The sequence below is a fragment of the Lygodium microphyllum genome, chromosome 17 (assembly GCF_053477565.2).
Source record: "Lygodium microphyllum isolate KBCC chromosome 17, Lygodium_microphyllum_v1.1.10, whole genome shotgun sequence".
Taxonomy (NCBI): Eukaryota; Viridiplantae; Streptophyta; class Polypodiopsida; order Schizaeales; family Lygodiaceae; genus Lygodium; species Lygodium microphyllum.
The window spans coordinates 6,136,109-6,156,800 of NC_141151.1; positions in this window are offsets into that span (position 1 = coordinate 6,136,109).

Below are 20,692 nucleotides of genomic sequence, written 5' to 3' on the forward strand. Positions count from 1 at the left end.
ATTGGAAAGAAAATCATCCTAACCAATGTCTATCTATCCCCGAATAATTGTACTTGAAGCTTATGCTTCTTTATAGATAAATAAAACTTTGTGTTATTTGATTTGTCACATAGTAGTAATGAAAAATAAATTACGCATTGATTCAAGATGTGTAGAGATATGTAAATGTTATCTTAACACGAAGGTTTTAATGCAAAACCAGATTCAACCCCAAGCGCAAAACCAGAGTCTTGTTTCCACACTATGCCCAGCAGAGGTACAAGAGAAGAAGTTTCTTCTCAAATAGATTAAACCACCAAATTTTGATGGAAAAGGGAAGTCAGTTGAAGCTGATGCCAATGTCTGGATTGAATGGATGGAGGATTACTTTAGTGCAGTGGGAACAACACTTGTAAACCAGGCTATGATTGCCAAGCTCAAGCTTACTACCGAGGCTAGACTATAGTGGAAGAAATGGTGTAAGGATTAAATAGCCTATGAAAACACAATAACTTGGGAGAAACTAAAGGAAGCAGTGTAGGGAAGATACATGCCACCTGCATACAAAATTGAGAAGATGAATGAGTTCTGCAAGTTGAAATAGTTGGGCCTATCTTTGGAGGTGTACTACTAGAGATTTGTCTCCTTGTTGAAATATGCTCTGACAATGAGAATTCCCCAACAAGTATCAAAGTTCTGTGATGGATTGAACCCACCATTGAACACTTGGTTGGAATCAATGCATCCCTCGAATTTGCAAGATGCATTGATAAGAGTAGGACCTATTGCCCAAGAAGTCCAACTAAAGCCCAGAAATAATAGACCCTAGTCTCACAAAGACCAAAATCTAGGAATGTTGAAAGCTCAATTCAAAAGGGCACAAGGATAGAGTCAAGGTAAATGGAAGAAGCCGAGGGCAAATGCAATCAGTGACTTTGTTCCTACTCAATGAAGTGATCAAAGCCTATGATCCAAACACCATCGAATCACCAAAAAGGGGCCACTCTCCATAAAAAGGGGCCAAACCACCAATTCGCGGTGATCCAACACCATCGGATTATCAAGGTAAGGAATTCAAAACCCTGATTGACTGTTGCTAAGGTGGAATTCCTACTTGGAAACAAGCCCACATTCGTTAAGTTCAGGGTAATGAATTTAGGAGTCCACGAATGTCTACTCGGGATGGATTGGCTAGTCCCCAATGATGCTTACATTCATCGTGGGAAAGGACAAGTCTCTTTCTATAATCCTAAAGGCGAGTAGGTGACAACACAAGGAGAAGCATGTAAACCAAAAATCTAGCTAGCTAAGGCAACACAAATAGTTCAAGGGATAAGAAAAGGATTACCTGTCTACTTGATCAAGCTAAATAAATCGGAACAAGTAGAGGACACCAATGAAGAACCAACATGGCTAAAAGAGTAAGTGGGATGTGTTCCCAGAAGAGTTGACTAAATTACCACTACCTAGGGAAGTGGATCATGAGATTAAGCTAACACTAGGAGCTGCACTGGTCGCAAAAAAGGGCCTACAAGATGCCCATTTTGGAAGCTATTGACTTAAAGGAACAACTCAAATAGCTACTAGACCAAGGGTACATACGGCCCAGCAATTCTCCTTGGGGATCTCCAGTCTTGTTCCAAAACGAGAAGGATGGTACACTTTGCCTTTGCATTGATTATAGAGGCTTGAACCAAGTAACCATCAAGAATAAATATCCTATCCCACGAGCTACTTGATCGATTGCAGGGAGCAAAAATTTTCTCCAAGATCGATTTGAGGTCAGGATACTACCAGATCCACGTCAAAGAAGAAGATATTTGTGAGACGGCATTCAACACAAGATATGGTCATTTCGAATTCATTGTAATGTCTTTCGGATTGACTAATGCCCCTGCCACCTTTAATAGGCTAATGCAAGACATTTTTAGACCGTATCTTGATGATTTTGTGCTTGTCTTATTTGACAATACCTTGGTTTATTCCAAGGAAGAGGAGTATCATGAATCCCAAAATCATATCATCCTTGAGACCATGAGAACTCATAAGCTCTATGATAAGAAGAAAAAGTTAGCCTTCCTCAAGTGGCAGATTGAATACCTTGGATTTATTGTGTCAAATGAAGGAATCTCTGTAGATCCTACAAAGGTCAAGGATGTCCAAGAGTGGCCTCCACCAGCTATTGTTAAAGAAGTGCGTAGCTTTCTTGGATTAATGGGTTGCTACACGATCTTCATTAAGGATTATGCCTTAATCGTAGCATCCCTCACCAATTTGTTGAATAAGTAGGTTGCCATAGTCTGGACGCCCACTGAACAATCAAGTTTTGATCAACTCAAGCATAGCTTAGTGACAACACCAATTCTAAAACTCCCTGACTTGAGCAAGGAATTGCAAGTTATCACAGATGCTAGCTCACTTGCATTAGGCTATGTACTAATGCAAGAAGGTCATCCTATAGCATATTCTTCGAGGAAGCTAAAAACCCATGAAAGAAATTATGCTACCCATGACTTGGAGCTATTAGCAGTTATTCATGCTCTCAAGCTTTGGTGACACTATTTGCTTGGCAACAAGTTCTCTTTGGTCACAGACCATAAGAGCCTTAAATGGATCTTCACCTAGACCGATCTCAATATGAGGCAATGTCATTGGATTGAGGTTCTACAAGAATATGACTTTGAGATTAGGTATCGGCTTGGCAAAGAGAATGTAGTCACCAATGCCTTAAGTTGCAAATCATTCCTCAACCCTCTTATTATGGAGGAACCCTCGATAATAGAATCATTGGCAACCATGGTATCAATGCCTAGCAACCCTATCCTTGAATTAGCAAAGGAGGAAGCTAGCCATGACCCAAAATATCTTAAGATTATGAAAGAGACTTTGGAAAAGGATCAAGGCCCTAAATTCAAAGTCAGGTATTAAGAATTTTTTGTCAATGAGGGACTTGTCTACTTTAGGACAAGATTGTGCATACCCTCAAGCAGGAAACTCAAACAAAGAATACTTTGGGAAGCACATGATTCCCCCTTCTTAGGCCATCCCGGATATGTCAAGACCCTCAACATGGTCAGGAGGTGCTATCATTGGGAAAGGCTTAAGGGAGACGTGCTCAAATATGTCATGGAATTTTTGTCATGCCATCGCATTAAGGCAGAACATGTCAAAATGCCTGGCAAGTTGCAACCTCTTGACATTCCCCAGATGAAGTGGGAATTTATCAGCATGGACTTTGCTATTGGATTACCTTCAGTCCAAGGAGGATACAACTCAATTATGGTTATAGTAGACATGCCCACTAAGGTTGCACACCTCATTCCAGTCAAGACAAACTATAAAGCTTCAGACATTGCTAGATTGTTTATCAAGGATATATTCAGACTCCATGGGTTGCCTGGAAGGATCATTAGTGACCGTGATTCCCTCTTCACATCTCATTTCTAGAGAGGGATATTCGAGGCCATTGGGACTCAAATCTATTTCAGTACAGTCTATCACCCTCAAACTAATGGCCAAATGGAGAGAGTCAACTAAGTCATTGAAGACATTCTTAGGGCATATTACTATCATGAACCTAGAAAATGGATCCAATATCTACCATTGCTAGAGTTCACTTATAATGCTTCTTACCAACAAAGCATTCAAATGACACATTTTTAAGCATTGTATGGGCATGATTGGCGTACTCCATTGAAATTTTCAGATCCTACCTTGAGGATAGAAGCTTCTAAAAAAATTCTTGAGGAGATGGATGAGTAGGTCAAGGCATCAGACAAGATATTAGAGCCGCCAAGGATAGGTAGAAAGACTATGTAGATCTAAACAGATAAGAGAGACTCTTCAAAGAAGGAGATATGGTTTTTATTCACGTACAATCCAATAAGAGTTCCTGATCATTGGGAGAATTCAAGAAACTAAGTCCAAGGTATTGCGGACCCTACATGATCCTCAAGTGTCCAGGTCCCAATGCCTACAAACTCCAACTCCCTAAGAACATAAAAGTTCACAATGTATTCCATGTTAGCCTACTAAAGAAATATGTATCCAATCCTATCCATGTGCTCAATGATCAACAAGTTGTAATGCCAAGCCAAGGAGTCCTTAAGCTCTATCCAGATAGAATCTTAGACATTCGGGAAAAGAGATTGAGGAGTAGAACCCTCAAAGAGTACCTCATCTAGTGGAAGGACTATCCAGAAGAAGAGGCCACATGGATTGACAAGAGTACTCTCAACCAACAATACCCCCAATTCCTTTCGAGATGAGGACATTTTGATTCCTTAAGGGGGGAAGGATGTAATAGCCCGCCGGAGGAACAACGTAGCCCCCCTTTTTATTAAAAAAAATAACAACCAATTAATTTTTTTTGTCACCTCTCCCCCTGTTGACGCCATCTGGTTGGTGCAGGGCAGGGGAGTTCAACTACATGTCGATGAGGGCGGGGGAGCTAAACTCATAGAAGACGAGGGTGAGGGAGGAGACGCCTATGAGATGACAGAGAGCTAGAGATGGCGGCAGCAATGATGAAGACGCCCGAAAAAGAAAAAAACAAATAATCAAACAATCATAAAAGATAATGGCAATGGGGAGGGAGGGTGCCATATGTCAATACCTCCCCAAAATACCCTTCTCCCCAAACCTATAAAAATCTCCCCCCTCCCCCCCTCCCCCCCTTAGGAGGGTGCAATAATCCTTTTTTTTCTTCCCCCTCAATCATCACCATCTTTTCTCATAAATTTTTTTCCTCCCCTTTCCTTTCAGGGGACTCGTCATTCTTCTCCCCCCTTTTGCTGCAAAAAATTGTGAGAATATTCTATTTTGTGGCAGCTTGATGCTTTTTATGGTTTTTATTTGTGTTATTCGTGGGATTCGAGGACTGAGTCGCACTATCCCATGGTTGCCAATGAGGGCTGAAATTCGGGACTTGTTTTGAAGCACAAAAATGGTCAGAAGTCGTAAAAGACCAAATTTTCATGGAAAATTGAATGGTGGTGGATGGTTGAGTTGGATTTTTCCTAAGTGGATTTTGACACCAAGAACCCAACACAAGTCTCATTTTGTTGATTGGAGTCCCTTTGAAACCCCATTTAATCCCCCAATGTTTGCATTATAAAGCAGCTATGTGATCCCGAAGCCAAAAAAGAGCCTGACAAAGGCCAAATTGATAGATTTCTATTCCACAAAGCTAGCCATTCAGTTGAATCACAATTCTGAGGCCATTTTGCACCCTCAACGGAGGTGGAACCACTTGTTGGGCACTGTGAACACTTAGTTTGTGAACCAAATATTTGATAAATGATATGCAAATGCATGTAAATGAAATGAAATGAATAAAAAATTGAAATTTGCAGTCGATGGAAGGGGAGGGGGTGCAAATTTTTTTGCGCCCCCTCATTCCTTGATTGTATGCCTCTTCCCACTGAGATGAGAGAGGATTGATGCCATGGCTCTAATCTAGGTGGCAGAGAGACCTCTGTTTTGGCTATCTTCCCATGAGATATGGTGCAACGAATGAAATTGTTGATTTCTAGTATTTCTCTCTTCTCTCTCTATAGCCCGTTCTTCTACATATTCTATGAGAGAGGGGGATGGGTCATGATGTGAGATATGGATCGTGAGATGATGCTCGAGCATGAAAGAGCATAGATCGAGGTTGGAAGGAGCATCAGTAGCTATTGGGAAGTATTAGGGGGCCTCCAATCACGAGATGCGTATGATATAAGGCACGGTTCTATGAGTAAGTCGTAAATTTAATCATTTATGATAAATTGCATTTGTAAATGGTTGTATTTGGTTGTCAATACTATGATCTATCAAAAATGTCAAGAAAATCAAGAAAAATCAATCCTCTAATAATTTCTTTATAAATACACAAAACCCACATCATTGTTGTTTTAAAGGAAATCATGCGGTTTGCGGGTTTTGTTATGCATATGGTGTTTGCATGAGATAGAATGTAAGATAAAAACAATTCTCAGCAAGCTTAATCAATCCAAATTAGTAAAGCAGAAAATATCAATATTTATCAATAAATAAATAGTTTAAAATAGAGATAAAAATAGAAAAATGCATTTTTACATCCAAAAAATAGAAAAAAAGCACATTTATGTTTGTGAATGTATAATAAGGCTGAGGCATGAGGTTTAGCCTCAGTTCAGCTCTATCTCTATGTTAAAGGGGGTATTTGTTACTTTTATGAAGAAAAAATACATTAAAAAATGCTCTCTAAACCCACCATTGAATGCACAACCTTAAGTGGTAGGGGGAAGGGGGTGTTAAGGGCTAATAATACGCTAAATTTTGATTTTTTTTAATGATGCATGGCATATAAGACACATGGTTTTGAACATTAACAGGGTTTAGTAGCACGAGCATGGTCGCTGTTGGCCCTATACAATGCAATAATCTCGATTTAGAGTAAAGGCATGAAAAGAAATGTTTTTACATGTTCACAATGCTGGTTATTTATGAAAATAAAATGTTTGAGCACTATAAATCATACACAATTGCATTGCATGCAAAACATGTTATCATCCTGGATGCACAACAATTGTTTTCATAAGTAATGATCCATGTTGAGGAGGGGAGGTACCCTTAGCTGTAGGGTTAGTGATTCATTTTCTTTGGGGAATATTCAATGAGTATATATTATCTTTCCTAGAATGATTCATTAAAAGAATGAAACATGTATCATATGTGTTCTATGTATGTGCAACGCATCTCGAGGCCAATCCTCAAGGTATAGGAGAGCCATAGTGGGGCCGTGGCAATCAACTAAGGGGTGCTCCCTTTGACAGTGCTTACATCATGTATTACACCGATATGTGTAGGGACTCCCCTCTGAGAAATGTGGGAAGGGTTATCCATTGGATTACAATCTATACAAACATGAAGTTCTACATTAGAGGTTAGGATAGTATACCCCTTAGATGCTCTTGGCCCCGAGGCTGAAGGGGTGATTTGGGTGTATAGTAGAGGCCTAGCTAGTGCTATAGAGCTAGTGTCGAGCCTGTTTTAAGTTCTCACATTTGCTACTATTGATGATCACCATGATGAGCACTTCTCCAAGCTCTAGTGTGGATGCTAATGAACTCACTTTGCAAGCCTCAGTAGGCTCTCTTAGATGCAAACACCAAAAACCACTAATACATACCACATCAAGTGCAAACTATGGTTGCCAATGTTGCAGGGCAATCTTGTTCATAGGCTGTAGGTCACAATCACTCTGCAACTTCCAGCTCCTTCAAGACTGAGCTCCTATGCATCACAAAGTCGAGCTCTCTAGCTTTGATTCCATGTCAAAAGAGAGGGGAAGAGACAAAAAAAGAAATGACGATACCGACATAGAGAGCAATGTACGCTCTCATTGTTTCATTATTCCATCATTTTGAGTAAGTGGAATACACACTGTCTAAGTCACACATAACTAAAGAAACTAACTAACTAATTGATTTTACTACCAAACTATGGTTGAGTCTAACTGGCTTAGTTATTGCCACACACATGATTGAAAATAGCTAGCTATAGTTGTACAAGATAAAGTCTGTGTTGGTGAGCTTGATTCTCAACAATTGCCAATATGTTAGAGTATTTCATATTTGAGGAGGTTATATGCACATTTGAGATATCTAATTTTGAGTTTTTCTTCAGAATTACATCATATAAATAGCATGTCTTTCATTATGTTTTTCTTTCTTGCTAAGTTTTGTAGAAGTAAATATTTCTTTAAGATTTGATTTAGGAAGCTATGTTCTATTATTTTATGAAGTGCATTAGATTAAAGTTAAAATTTAGAAATTTGTTTGTACAAAAAGAATCCTTGAAAATTAAAAAATAGGTCATGTAATTTGAACATGTGTTCCTTAAATTGACTTGCCACTTGAGATGCTAAAAATTGAGTCTTCACAGGCATAAAGTGAGCTACTTTTGTCAACGTGTCCACCACCACATAAATATTGTTCAACCCCGTCTTGGTTATTACAGGTAAGCCAATGATGAAGTCCATGTTAGGATAAAAGTTTGGATGAGATAAGGATATGAAAATATGTGGACAAAAGGATCCCATAGTTATCCACTTTGTAAATATCTCAAATATTTTAGAGAATAAGCTCACACACCTCATTTAATGTACCATGAATATATATAGCTACTAGCAATGAAATGAAAAACTATAGTTCACTCCATTTTCTACATTGTCTCTATCTCTTTCAATGGATCTTGTCAATGCCACTACCTCTTACAATTGACACATCAAAATCAACAAACTCAATGGCAACAACTATCAAGTATGGAAGCTAAGTATGGAACTTTACCTATCTTAAGTGAACCTATGGAATATTATCAAGGGCAAGGAAGATTGCCCTAAATAAGGAGTTGACAAGGAAGATTGGATGCAAAGAGATGCAACTATGAGAATGGAAATACGTGTCCATTATATGGAGATTGACAAGTACAACAAGTAAGAACAATACCCATTGCAAAAGGTATTTGGGACTTCTTCAACAATACCTATGAGCACATAGATATTGCTTATCAAATGACCATGTTCAGAAACCTATCCACTGCCACTATGCATGAAGATTAGTCTGCCACTAAGTTTTTAGAATAATGGTAATATCTAGTTTAGTCATCAAACTACAAGCCATGTTCCTCCTCTCCTCTTTGCCTCTATCTTGGCGAGCTTTTATTACTACTAAAACCTCCACTAATAAACTCAAGCTTTAGCTACTGATCAATAGAATCAAGTGAGAGTAAGTCATGAGAGATACCCTTTCTACTTCTTCTACTTAGGATTCCAAAGGCCCTGGTTATAACTGCCTACAACCTAGAACATCTTCTCAAAAGAATTCAACCCCTTCATCAAAAGCCCAAGTTTTCTCCTCTCTCTAACTTCAAAGGAATTCTTGGTAATCCTCAATATAAGTCCAACTCTTACCAGTCATTTCAATCCCTATCCTTAACTAGAAACCCTCACTATCATCTCATATGTAATGTTTGCAAACAACAAGGTCATATAAAAAAGGATTGTCGATTAAAAAAATAGATTCAACAAACATCACTCAAAAGGTTAAGCTCATTTTGTTAGCATTGGCAATTATGACACACAAGAGCAACTAGAAACTATCATCAGCCTAGCCACAAGTGTTTGGGCACCTTCCTCAAACTCTAAAGAAGAATAGTTGGTTTCTAGACTCTGGAGCTACTCACCATATGACTTTTCATAAAGAATGGTTGGTCAATTTCAAATAGATATCCACTCCACTCAGTGTTGCCAGGGGGACAACACCATTCAACAAGCTAAGGGCTATGGCACCATTTAAGTGGAGCTTCCCTCCACTCACAAAATCAAGGTACATAAAGTCTATTATGTTCCCAACCTCAAGAAAAATCTGTTAAGTACCAATGAGCTCACTTCTCAATCCTCTCTCACTGCTCACTTCTACAAAGACCACTACATCTTGCAGCTACTCTCACCTTCTCTCAAACTCACTTGCCCAAAACTAGGTCAGCTTTACACACTTGGCTATTCACTTCTATAACCTTCTATAAATGATTTTGCTAATTCCACCTCACTCATAAATACGCCACAACACATTCTCCTATGGCACCCTCGACTTGGTCACACCTCTCAAAATATTCTCCAACAACTTAATCATAAGAAACTTGTCCTCAACATTCCACCTTCCCTCTCTCAACTTCCATTTTGTTAAGCTTGTGCTCTTCGTAAAGCCACAAATCTTTCTTACTCCAAATCCTACTCCATTACAACTCAACCTCTTCAATTAGTACACTCCGACATTTGTGGTCCTATCAATCTTGTATCTCTCACTGGAGCAAAATACTTCGTGGTGCTCATTGATGATTACTCTAGATATATTGTGGTATATTTTCTCACAAGGAAGTCACAAGTCTTCTCCAACTTCCAAGAATACAAGGAAGCAGTTGAAAATAAGCACGAGTTACAACTCAAAGCCCTTCGTACAGACAATGGAGGAGAATACACATCAAATGAGTTCAAATATTATTGCAAAGATTTTAGCATTCAACATGAACTTACCATATCACATCATCCATAGCAAAATGGAGTTATTGAACATAAAAATCGTACTCTACTAAATGCCACAAGAGCTATGCTATCACTAGCTTACCTTGGAAAAGAATATTGGGAGGAAGCAATTGCTGCATCAACATATCTTTAAAACAAGTTGTACTCAAACTCTCTACACAATAACACTCCTTATGAATTATGGTTTGGTCACCCTCTTGACATATCACATTTAAAGGTTTTTGAATGCACTGCTTTTCTTGTAAATATGGATCACAAATCCAAATTCTCTCATCGAGCATACACACAATTAATCTTTTATTACATGATATGTGAGCCCTATGGTCACAAAGATTATCGATTTTATCATCTACAGAACAAGGTCCTCATTTATGGTAGGAGTGCCATATTTCATGAAGTTAATCTCCTTCCCGTAGGTTCCACCATCAAATAATCTCAATCTCTAACCCTTTATCCAATTTCCCCATTTGCCACCACATCTTCCTAATCAACATCCAACATGTGATAGGCCCACTATATCTTCTACGACACAATTCTCTCTTCACTTCCCCTTTAATACACATGCTCAAGTATGGTCCTTTCCCTTATCCCATCTTAGCTCTTCCTCACCACTTGCCACATTTGAACAATCCCTAACTCCCGCCAAAACTAATTATTCTAACATTCCAAAATCTCATCATATCTACTCTAGCTCACGATTACAGCACCACACTGAAAACTTGGTGCCTTTCTCTGTGATGAAATCAGCACAAATCTTGCTTGCATCACTTGCTATCACGCCTACTCAACATGCCACGTAGCCACAACAACCCTTGTTAGATCATAAGGTGCAACATTTGTAGACACAATGTGGGAGCTTTCACTCAACCGCTAAGACCCACGGACCGCTTATTGATTCAAGCGTTTCAAGCCGAGCACTAATGGCTACCTCTCACATAGCCGGCGCGCCATCCATATCTATGGGTGTAGTGAGCTTACCTCCGTGCCGTTCGAGTTACCTCCTCTCCTGCGCACTCCGGTAGCTCCACGATCCAAGTGCAAGCTTCAAGCAAGCTCCATCCTCAAGCTCCATGCTCCAAGCTCCATTGCCGCGAGCAAGAGAAGAGAAGAGAAGAGAAGAGAATAAGAGAGGAGAAGATGGAGAGCTTCTCCTCCTCAGTCCCTCACCCTCACACCCTCACTCCCTCACACTCTCACACTCCCTCTCTCAAGCACAAGCTCAAGCAAGCAAGAAGAAGAAGAAGAAGAAGAAGAGGAGAGCTACTTTTGGCCACACACAAGAATGAGCTTCTCATTCACTTTTCAACTTTATATACAAAACCCTAAATCCCTTTTGGGCGGTCATCCCCTTTTTCCCTTTTTTACATGGCCGGCCATAGACTAGGCCCTTTTTCCCATTGTCCTTCTATCTTCCTAGCTTCCTTTCCGCCGCCCATCTACATTTACAATTTGCACGGGTGAGAGCCCGGCGCTCTTTTACAAGATTTCAGGGTGCGACTTTTTATTTTAAAATGCACCTTTCCCCTTTTGCCTTTGCCTTGGACTTTTAAGGTTGCCCTTGCGCTTTTGGCCTTTTCTTCCTTTCTTTCTTTAGTCGGGCTACCTTTTTTCCGCCTTTGCCCTGCGTCTTTTCCACTTCTTTTTGCTTTCTTCGTGTTGGGGTTAACATTACCCCCCTCCTAGACGAGTGCCAGTCCCATGGCACTCACCGTCGTAGGTAGCAGGCTGTAGCGTGCATCGAAGACGTGGGTGACAAGGACAGCTGCAGTTTCCATGTAGGAGTGTTGATGGTGGTGTGGCAGAAGGTCCTGGGGGTTTGTTGGTGGCCACGGTGGCTAGTGGAAGGTTGTTGGAGTTGGTGGTAGGGCCATGGGGTGTTGGGGATTGCATTGATGGTCAGCACAAGTGTTGGTTTGTTGGGGATTCTGCACATGTCGATTCTTTGTGGGCTTGTCGGATGGTAAGGGATAAGCATTCAGAGTTGGGTGCTGATGAAGATCAAATGACACGTTCTGTGGAGTCTTCAACACCTGCAATTTGAAAACCTCTCGTGTGGTCTCTCCTTAAGGGGTAGTGCTAGTCTTCTTATCGTGCACAAGACGTATTTGATTAGTTTGGGAGACAGGTCAAACTCTAAGCAAGCTGAGAGTATTGTCCTGCACTTGAGGGCCCAAATTGTGGATATACTTTGGTGCAAATATTATGTGAGTGCTCGTGCATACTTAGATATTACATTGTTAGAAGACCGCGGGCTAGTTTCTCATAACAATGCGTGGATGAGGCAAAGGTGTCCATGTGGAGAAGAAGTACGCATGAAGGTATATAAGACATCCTTTGCATTGTGACTGCACGATGTAGCATAATGGAATACAAGGACACCGCACTTTCAGTAGCTGAAAACTATTGGACTTGCTTGATGAGTACGGTGTACGTTTCATAGCCAATCATGCAGTCCCAAGCACACTGATTGCAATGGTACTAAGGCAGAGTGCAAAAGAAAATTGTGCAAGTGGGTCAGGGTGACAGGTCTAACCTTAGGCGAGACAAGGTCCCCAAGTATGTCCTGCCCTTGATGTGCCCTGAACAATTGTGGGTGAGTGTAAGGGGCTAGGGGACTAGGGACGAAGCCGATCGACCAAGGTCACCAAACGTCCTTAATTTGAGGACCCCTAGGTGCTGTGCTGTGATCGTGGGTGCTTCTTATTTTTCCATTCTTTTCTTTTTCTTTCCTTTGCTTTTTCTTTTCTTTTCTTCTTTTTTTCTTTTTTTCTCTCTTTTTTTTTTTGCGTGAGTACAACCATTACAATATGTTGAGGCTATCAGCCTTTCAATGGGTTGGAAAATGTTAAGCTTCGAAGGCTCAGAAAATGAGTAGTACAATGATGATGGCGCCCTAGCCTCGCTGTTAGAGAAGCATTTGGTGAAAGGGGGAGATACACTTGAGATATTGCAACCCTCCTTGCGGCACATGCGATGCTGGTACAATTGAGGTAACGATTGCCGTGAGCCAACTATAGAGCCTGACCCAGAAAGGGGGCGTGGCAATGTGGGCGATTGGCAAGGGTACTTTCGGCAGCGTGACTTTGCCACGGTTCGCTGTGGGGTTGTGGGTGTTGCAGTGATTGGCATTGAGCATTTTCGCACAGGGGCCTGTATTATCCTGCATCCACTTGTCGCTTCATGAGAGCATATGCATTGTGTATGCCGCAACTATAATAAACCAGTGCAATGCAAGGAGAAAGCACTTATTTGAATTCTATGGTGTCGACTAGACATTTCTCACCTGCGCTTGATTAGCTTTTTCTTTTGCTAAAGGCATAGCATATATTAAACGCAGATATGATAAGTTCATACAAGTCAGGAACATGTCAACACTTAACAAGTCGGGAACACTCAACCATTTAAAACAAAAAGTCCTGGCCAGTTATCATTTGATAAGCTTCTTATGCATTATGGGCTACTCGATTTGTACGAGGCGGGGCGAGTCTGGATGGCCGGGTGATTGGGGCTCAGTTGGTGTGGGACTCCCGTGGGGGTGAGCAGGAAACATGTCGGCCGGGATATGAATGGTGTAATCCCGGCTCGCTACCGTCTCCAGAATTTCTTTAAATAATTCATTAAATTCTTCTCGTTCCCGAGCTGCCCTCTCTGCCTTTGAGCGTCTGGGGCCTGAGCGGGAGCTGGGAGTGCGTACCACTAGTGCTGCGGCCTATTGCAGGTTTCGAGTCTCGACTTTCTTGACTCGAGGGTTCTTCGGCCTTCACCCTGGGCAAAATCGCTTAGGGCCCCGCTTCTTGGCATACCTCTTGATGGTGGGCACATAGCGCTCACGTGGAGGGGCGCATGCCACATGCTCCCGCCTTCTGCGAAGAGCGTCTTTACAAGCCAACTCTCCATGATTCTCCATGCGTTCTGCCAAGAAAGGAAACCTGCAAGGTGCAAACCAAGGGTTAGACCTTGATACAGGATACAATTGTTCGCATGGAAGGGATTTTAGTGTGGTTTATCAAGCGCATATGACAAGAAGGGGAGGGGTGAGGCATGCAGTGTTTTGTCGTAACGGAATGGCCCCCATGATGATGTTCGTTTTGCCTCCAGCCATTAGCCAATATTGGCTTATGCTAAGTTGTGTGGACTGGTTGTCATGGAGTGGGATAGGGCACATCCTCGGAAGGATAGACCAAAAAGGAAAGAAGGTGTATAGAGAGGGGCTGCACCTTGTCTACACCATCAGTGTTGTTGGTCAAGGCTTCTTATGGCGGTAACGTGGGTTGCATACACTTCACTTGGAGGTCACACGGCTTTTAAATGTGTGATGAGAAGAGGACTTGAGGAGGTTATCCTGTTAGAACCAACTCTTCTCCCTGCGCTTGACTATCATTGCTTGTGTGTGTTGATATTGTTTATTCATGGTGATACAAAAATCAGTGTTTATTTATATACATATCTATGAATCCATGTCACCTCACGAGGATAAGAACCAAGTGTAGAACTCGGGGTTGTATTGGAGCATGGCACACGCATCTAGTATTCGTGGCAGCTGACTTAATACTGTTAGATATTTTGCCACGTCGAGTAGCATGGAACCTTGACCGAGTCTACTGGCGATAGGTAACTCCTCTTCGGTGAGAACCTTATCAATCAAAGGGCCCTGTAGCCTAGTCCTAGCTAAGTCTGTACCCTGAATGTCAGTGAGTACTCGAAGGGACGTTGGTGCCACATAGGTTGGGTCCCTTTGGGATCGCCATTTGGCCAATCGCTCTTCTGAGACCGTCATGATCTGAGCCCCTAGTTCGGCCATTAAGACACGACTTTCGCACCAACGCTGCTCAAATTGACTCTGGCCTGCTGACAGTCGCTTTAGTAGCTCTATGTCTACGAGATTCGGTCGACAGAGCACTTCACTGAACGTGACGGTTAAGCGTAGTTCCTCAGCCTCCTCGTCAGGGATGAGTCGCATCTGTTCATGTAGGAGCCTGTCGTAGTGCCCGTTAAGATGTTCTTGTTCTTCCCATGATAGAGGAAAGGTCAAGTACTCTCCAAGCTGCTCCTTGGGGATCGTGTCCATGTCCGCAAGGGGACCACTTTGAGCTTAGCCTCTAACTCAGTTAAGCATTCTGCGACATTTCAACGAGGGCTTGCTCGGTTGCTATCTCATGCAAAGTTCTAAGAGTTTCCTTAGGCTTTAGCATGGCTGGGGGACTCAGGCCTAGATGAGCAAGATTGGTCAACGCTAGGATTCCTTGTGCTCTTGGGGTTCTCACGTTTCTCCTGAGGTTTTGTTGTTATTTTGTCATGGTTCTTCTCGGATGTGATTGGTATAGATTTGTCACCCTGTTGTGACAGCATTGTATCCACTCTTGATTGATCAATGTGAGTTCTATTGTCAGTGGATAGAGTGTTGCAAGCAACTGTTGATGGCAACGGTTGCTTTGGTTTCTCAGAACACACGGATGTGTCTGGGGTTTCACCGCTATTCGGAGAGGCATCAATGAGTTCATTGGTGGATGGACTCGATGCTTTATTCATCAACTCTCCAATGCTCTTCATCTCAATGTTCTTTGGGTCCACAACCACCTGCGTCTGTTGTTGTTTTCTTTGCTTTCTCCTCTTTTTCTTAGTCAATGAAGGTGCCTCTCTCGACGACTTAGGACCCTGGGCTATATCGACCGTTAATGTGCTTGGTCGGGCCTCAACATTTCCCTTCTCTAGTGTGTCCTTATGGGACATAGCCGCGGTTTGCTGAATAGCCTTGCCCGGTTGTGAGGGCACAACTGCCTCCCTTTTTGGAAAGTCTAGCCCTTCAGCCAACTCCCTTGCGTTTAACTCCTCTAGCCTAGGCTTTAGGCACTTTGAAAGTGCTGGAGTTGTTGAGGGATTTGGTTGCGACACCTCCTCCACAGGTAAACTACTAAGGACACGTTCCACATAGGGTATTGTCACGGCCAAGGGCTGTGACTGCCGTGATCCCTGATTGGAAGTAGTAGCAAGTAGTTCAGTGGGCTGGCCACCCTTAGTGGATTGCGGTGTCAAGTCCCTAGGGCGATCAGAAGTGGCTATGTCTTTCATTGGCCTTTGAGCACTCATTTGTGTAGATCGAACAGGAGCTGATCTAGTCGCATTAAGTGGCTCAGGCATATCCTTGGGTCGAGAGGTACAGGTGGCATCATGTCCCGCCTCTTTGACGGTTGGAAGCTTAGATGGAGGTAGCGATTGGAATTGAGCAATTGCCCTTGACAAGTGCTGTGGTGCTTCCTGTGTCCATTTGGAAAAAGAGGATGTAGGAGATCTAGGACTCTTAGGTGGACTTGGCACTCGCTGAATGATTTGCTCGAGGCTATCTGATGATTGTGCCATTTGCTTTGTTGAGCGATCAACCTTGCCTTGAGCAATGTTGTGCCCATGATGCTTGTTCTCCCCTTGGGGAATCAAAGGCTCTTTGGGCACTGATGCATGCTCAATGGCTACATATGATTTCTGTCTATTTAGCATGCTAGGCTGAGGCTCCTTCTTTCGGACACTCATGTCCGGTTTCTTACCTTGAGACCTAGAGTTTCTCTTAGATTTCCTCCTGTGCTTCGTTGCTTTTGATGCACTCTGGCCTTCAGCAGACCAGGGAGGTTTGGCAAGGGGTTTTGGCACCCAAATCCATCGGTTGCCTGCATAATACCCTTGAGCCCAAAGCAACGCCTTGGATATCCATCGTGGCATTGTGCTGGCCCTCCATCGATGCCTCTGTCTATAAGGCTTGGGCTTCTTTTGGGGTCTTCTTCGATATTTGTAAGTCCAAAGCCCGTCCTTGGCATTGTCTCTTGACCTTTTTGTTTCAAGCATGGCCTCACTCACTGGTCCTCGTTGTTCGACCTGTGCTTGTATCAACTCTTCCAACAAATCCTTGCCCTCATTAGTAGGCTTGACTGTTACGTCAGCACCTTCCTTGCCTTTCCCTCGAGGTTTGATGAGGTCACCCTTGCTAAAGGTTGTGACTATCCTCACACTCGGTAGTGTCAGGTGTATCCTCTGTGCTACATAGTCAGCCTCACACTTGGTCGCCCTTTTGAAGGGTCTTCCAAGGAGGGTTTCTTTCCCGCTAGCACTATTTGGAGGAACATGAAATAGGATAGGCAAGCTTTCAGTTTCAATAGTTGCTAGGATCTTGCACTTCCCCATGAGTGCTTGTGGGTGTCCCCCATAAGGGCTAAGAGTTGCACTAGTCGGTGTGATCTCAGGTTGGCCCAGTAGGGTCCATGAGTCATAGGTCAAGATATTGAAATCTGCTCCTTCATCAATCAGAGCATCAATAGTATGCTCTCTTGTTGCGGTGAGTTTGACCCTAAGATAAGCAGGTGGTACTATGTCTTCATCTTCCGGGTCCTGGCTTGTAAATTTAAGCATTCTGACAGATGCCCTTGAGTTCTCGACTGCACGACCAGATGTGGATTCTCCACTACTGTCTTGGATCGTCAGTGCAGTGCTATTCAAGGTACATCTCTCGTTAAGAGTGTTATGTCTAGTCATATTCGCATTTGTAGCTTGCTGAAGTTGCATTTTGCTCTGGCTAGACACAGTCTGAACACAATGTCTTTGTGTTCTCGTGGTGTGGCCTTTTCACCCTTGATGGCTAGATTGGCCCATTGATGTTCTAGGGTCTCTGTTTCTCTCTGTCTGGGTATGGGCTTTTGGTTGCTCTTTTGCAAGTGAGCATCCATGCTTGTGTAGAGCCATTACTTCACTAGGGTCCAATTTGAAAGGCCTGTCACGGTGCGCGTTTTCTCTCCAACCTACTCGGGGGAGGTGCGGAGGGGGTAGAGGGCAGAGCCCCCTCTGCAGGGGTCCGGGGGGGCAGTCCCCCCCGGCCCGCAGGGCCATTACGGTAGACGCCATATGCGATTTGGAGGACCGTTTATAGCCAAATTTTGAACTACGTGCTCTAAATTTTAGCCCGGTTATGGATCTGTGATGTGCCTTCAGCTCTACGTAGCCTTAGGGGTCGATCTCGGGGTTTAGATGTATCAGAATTTGTGTTCTAGACACGTGTCTGATTTTGACTTTTTTTTTTTCCGACTCTCAGATGTCTGATTTTCAGGAGTCCGATTATCAGAATCGGACGTCCGATTTTGGGTGGGTCCGATCAGACCAGTGGTCCGATTTTGGTCACGTCTGATTCTAGGAGTTGGATCAAAAAGTGGTTCGATTCTGGGAATCGGATCGGACAGGGTGGTCCGATTCTGGCTGGTTCGATTCTGACTGGTTCGAGTCTGGGACTCGGATGGCCTGGTCCGATTGTGAGTGGTCCGATTATGGACTCGTCCAAGTGTCCGAGTCGGACGGGTTGGTCTGAACGCCACGTGGCACGTCCGATCGGGCTGGTTCGATTTTGGGAATCGGACGGTCTGACTTCCAAACTCGGGTGGTCCGATTCTGGGAATCGGACCACAGCGAGTTGGTCCGAGTGCGTCAACGGGCGGACGCGATTCCCGCGTGTTTGTCCCCTCCTCACTGTCTGGTGCACAAAATCACCACAGACTTTCTAAATCTGATCAGGGCACTTGTTGGAAGACATCAGACTCACCTAGAACAGTACGAATCACCGATGCCTAGGCATCGGGGCAGCGCTTCCTCGTCCTGTGAACCAGAAGTTCTCTCTCTCTCTCTCTCTCTCTCTCTCTCTCACAAGGCAAACCAATGAACTGAGGTCTGTCCTAGTCTCCCAGGCCTCTTAAGGTCCTTTCCCAACACTGCAGAACCTCACAGCTAGTTCCTTGTCACTGTCTCACCCGGGAACTCGAATCTGGTCCCCTTGTTTAGCCTGTTATACAGAATAGAGAACCCTACAGTTTGCTTGTTTTTTTCTTCGTTTTCTTTGTTTTTTCCTACCCTAAATGCATCCAAATCACAAACTAAATACCTATACTACTCCATTCCACAACATAAATCTCAGAAAGCAGCAAACCTACTTGCCAAGGAGATCGAATACCATCTTCAACCCCCTCGCTTCCTACCTATCTACCTCAAGCACCGATTTGAGGGAAACCCCTTACTTTGATGCTCGATTCGAAGCGCGCAAGCGCTCAAGGCTTGAATCTGTTGGTCCCGGCAACGGAACCAAAATGTGGGAGCTTTCACTCAACCGCCAAGACCCACGGACCGCTTATTGATTCAAGCGTTTCAAGCCGAGTACTAATGGCTACCTCTCACATAGCCGATGCGCCATCCATATCTATGGGTGTAGTGAGCTTACCTCCGTGCCGTTCGAGTTACCTCCTCTCCCACGCACTCCGGTAGCTCCACGATCCAAGTGCAAGCTTCAAGCAAGCTCCATCCTCAAGCTCCACGCTCCAAGCTCCATTGCCGCGAGCAAGAGAAGAGAAGAGAAGAGAAGAGAAGAAGAGAGGAGAAGATGGAGAGCTTCTCCTCCTTGGTCCCTCACCCTCACACCCTCACTCCCTCACACTCTCACACTCCCTCTCTCAAGCACAAGCTCAAGCAAGCAAGAAGAAGAAGAAGAAGAAGAAGAGGAGAGCTACTTTTGGCCACACACAAGAATGAGCTTCTCATTCACTTTTCAACTTTATATATAAAACCCTAAATCCCTTTTGGGCGGTCATCCCCTTTTTCCCTTTTTTACATGGCCGGCCATAGCCTAGGCCCTTTTTCCCATTGTCCTTCTATCTTCCTAGCTTCCTTTCCGCCGCCCGTCTACATTTACAATTTGCACGAGTGAGAGCTCGGCGCTCTTTTACAAGATTTTAGGGTGCGCCTTTTTTATTTTAAAATGCGCCTTTCCCCTTTTGCCTTTGCCTTGGACTTTTAAGGTTGCCCTTGCGCTTTTGGCCTTTTTTCCCTTTCTTTCTTCAGTCGGGCTACCTTTTTTCCGCCTTTGCCCTGCGTCTTTTCCACTTCTTTTTTATTTCTTCGTGTTGGGGTTAACACACAACCACCACATCAGCTGTCCATGGTGTCCACCAGTAGGCTCACTCCTCATCCAGCTCCTATGTAATCAACAACTGAAGCCTCTTCTCTCTCTAAAACACCTAGTGCTAGCTCTCCAAATGAATATTAAAAATTCTATATATCTCAGTAGTCCCATGCTCCCATCGTTCCATTTTCCAAGGCCCAGAATACTACAGCTAAATCAATCTCTCTTAGTCCACACATGAATAGCTCCTCTTCTCAAAAATATTCTCTATTCATCCCTAAAAATATTCTCACCAATATTCCCACAAATCAAACTCCCTTCCAAACCTTCAAAGATCTGCCCACATAGTTGCAATGTCCTCCACTTTAAGCAAATCTTCTCCTACTACTCTCATTGTAACCACTCTCGAACCCCCCATCTCTAATTTCCCCTTATATGCTCATTACTCTCTTCAACTCTCGTTTGACTCTGAGAATGATGAAGTTATCTCCCTACCAACTCCATGTTACAAAGCTTACTTGACCTTCATCTCCAAGCCAACATTGACCTTGGACAAGCTCGGCAGTCACCTCCAAACATCATTCCCGAGCCACCCAACTACCCTTACACCACACAAGCACTTCGCAGTCATGAATCCTCTCAATGGCAAGCTGCAATGCTCAAAGAATACAAGGCTCTTCTTCACAACAATATTTGGGCATTGGTCCCACTTCCTCCTAGAGAAT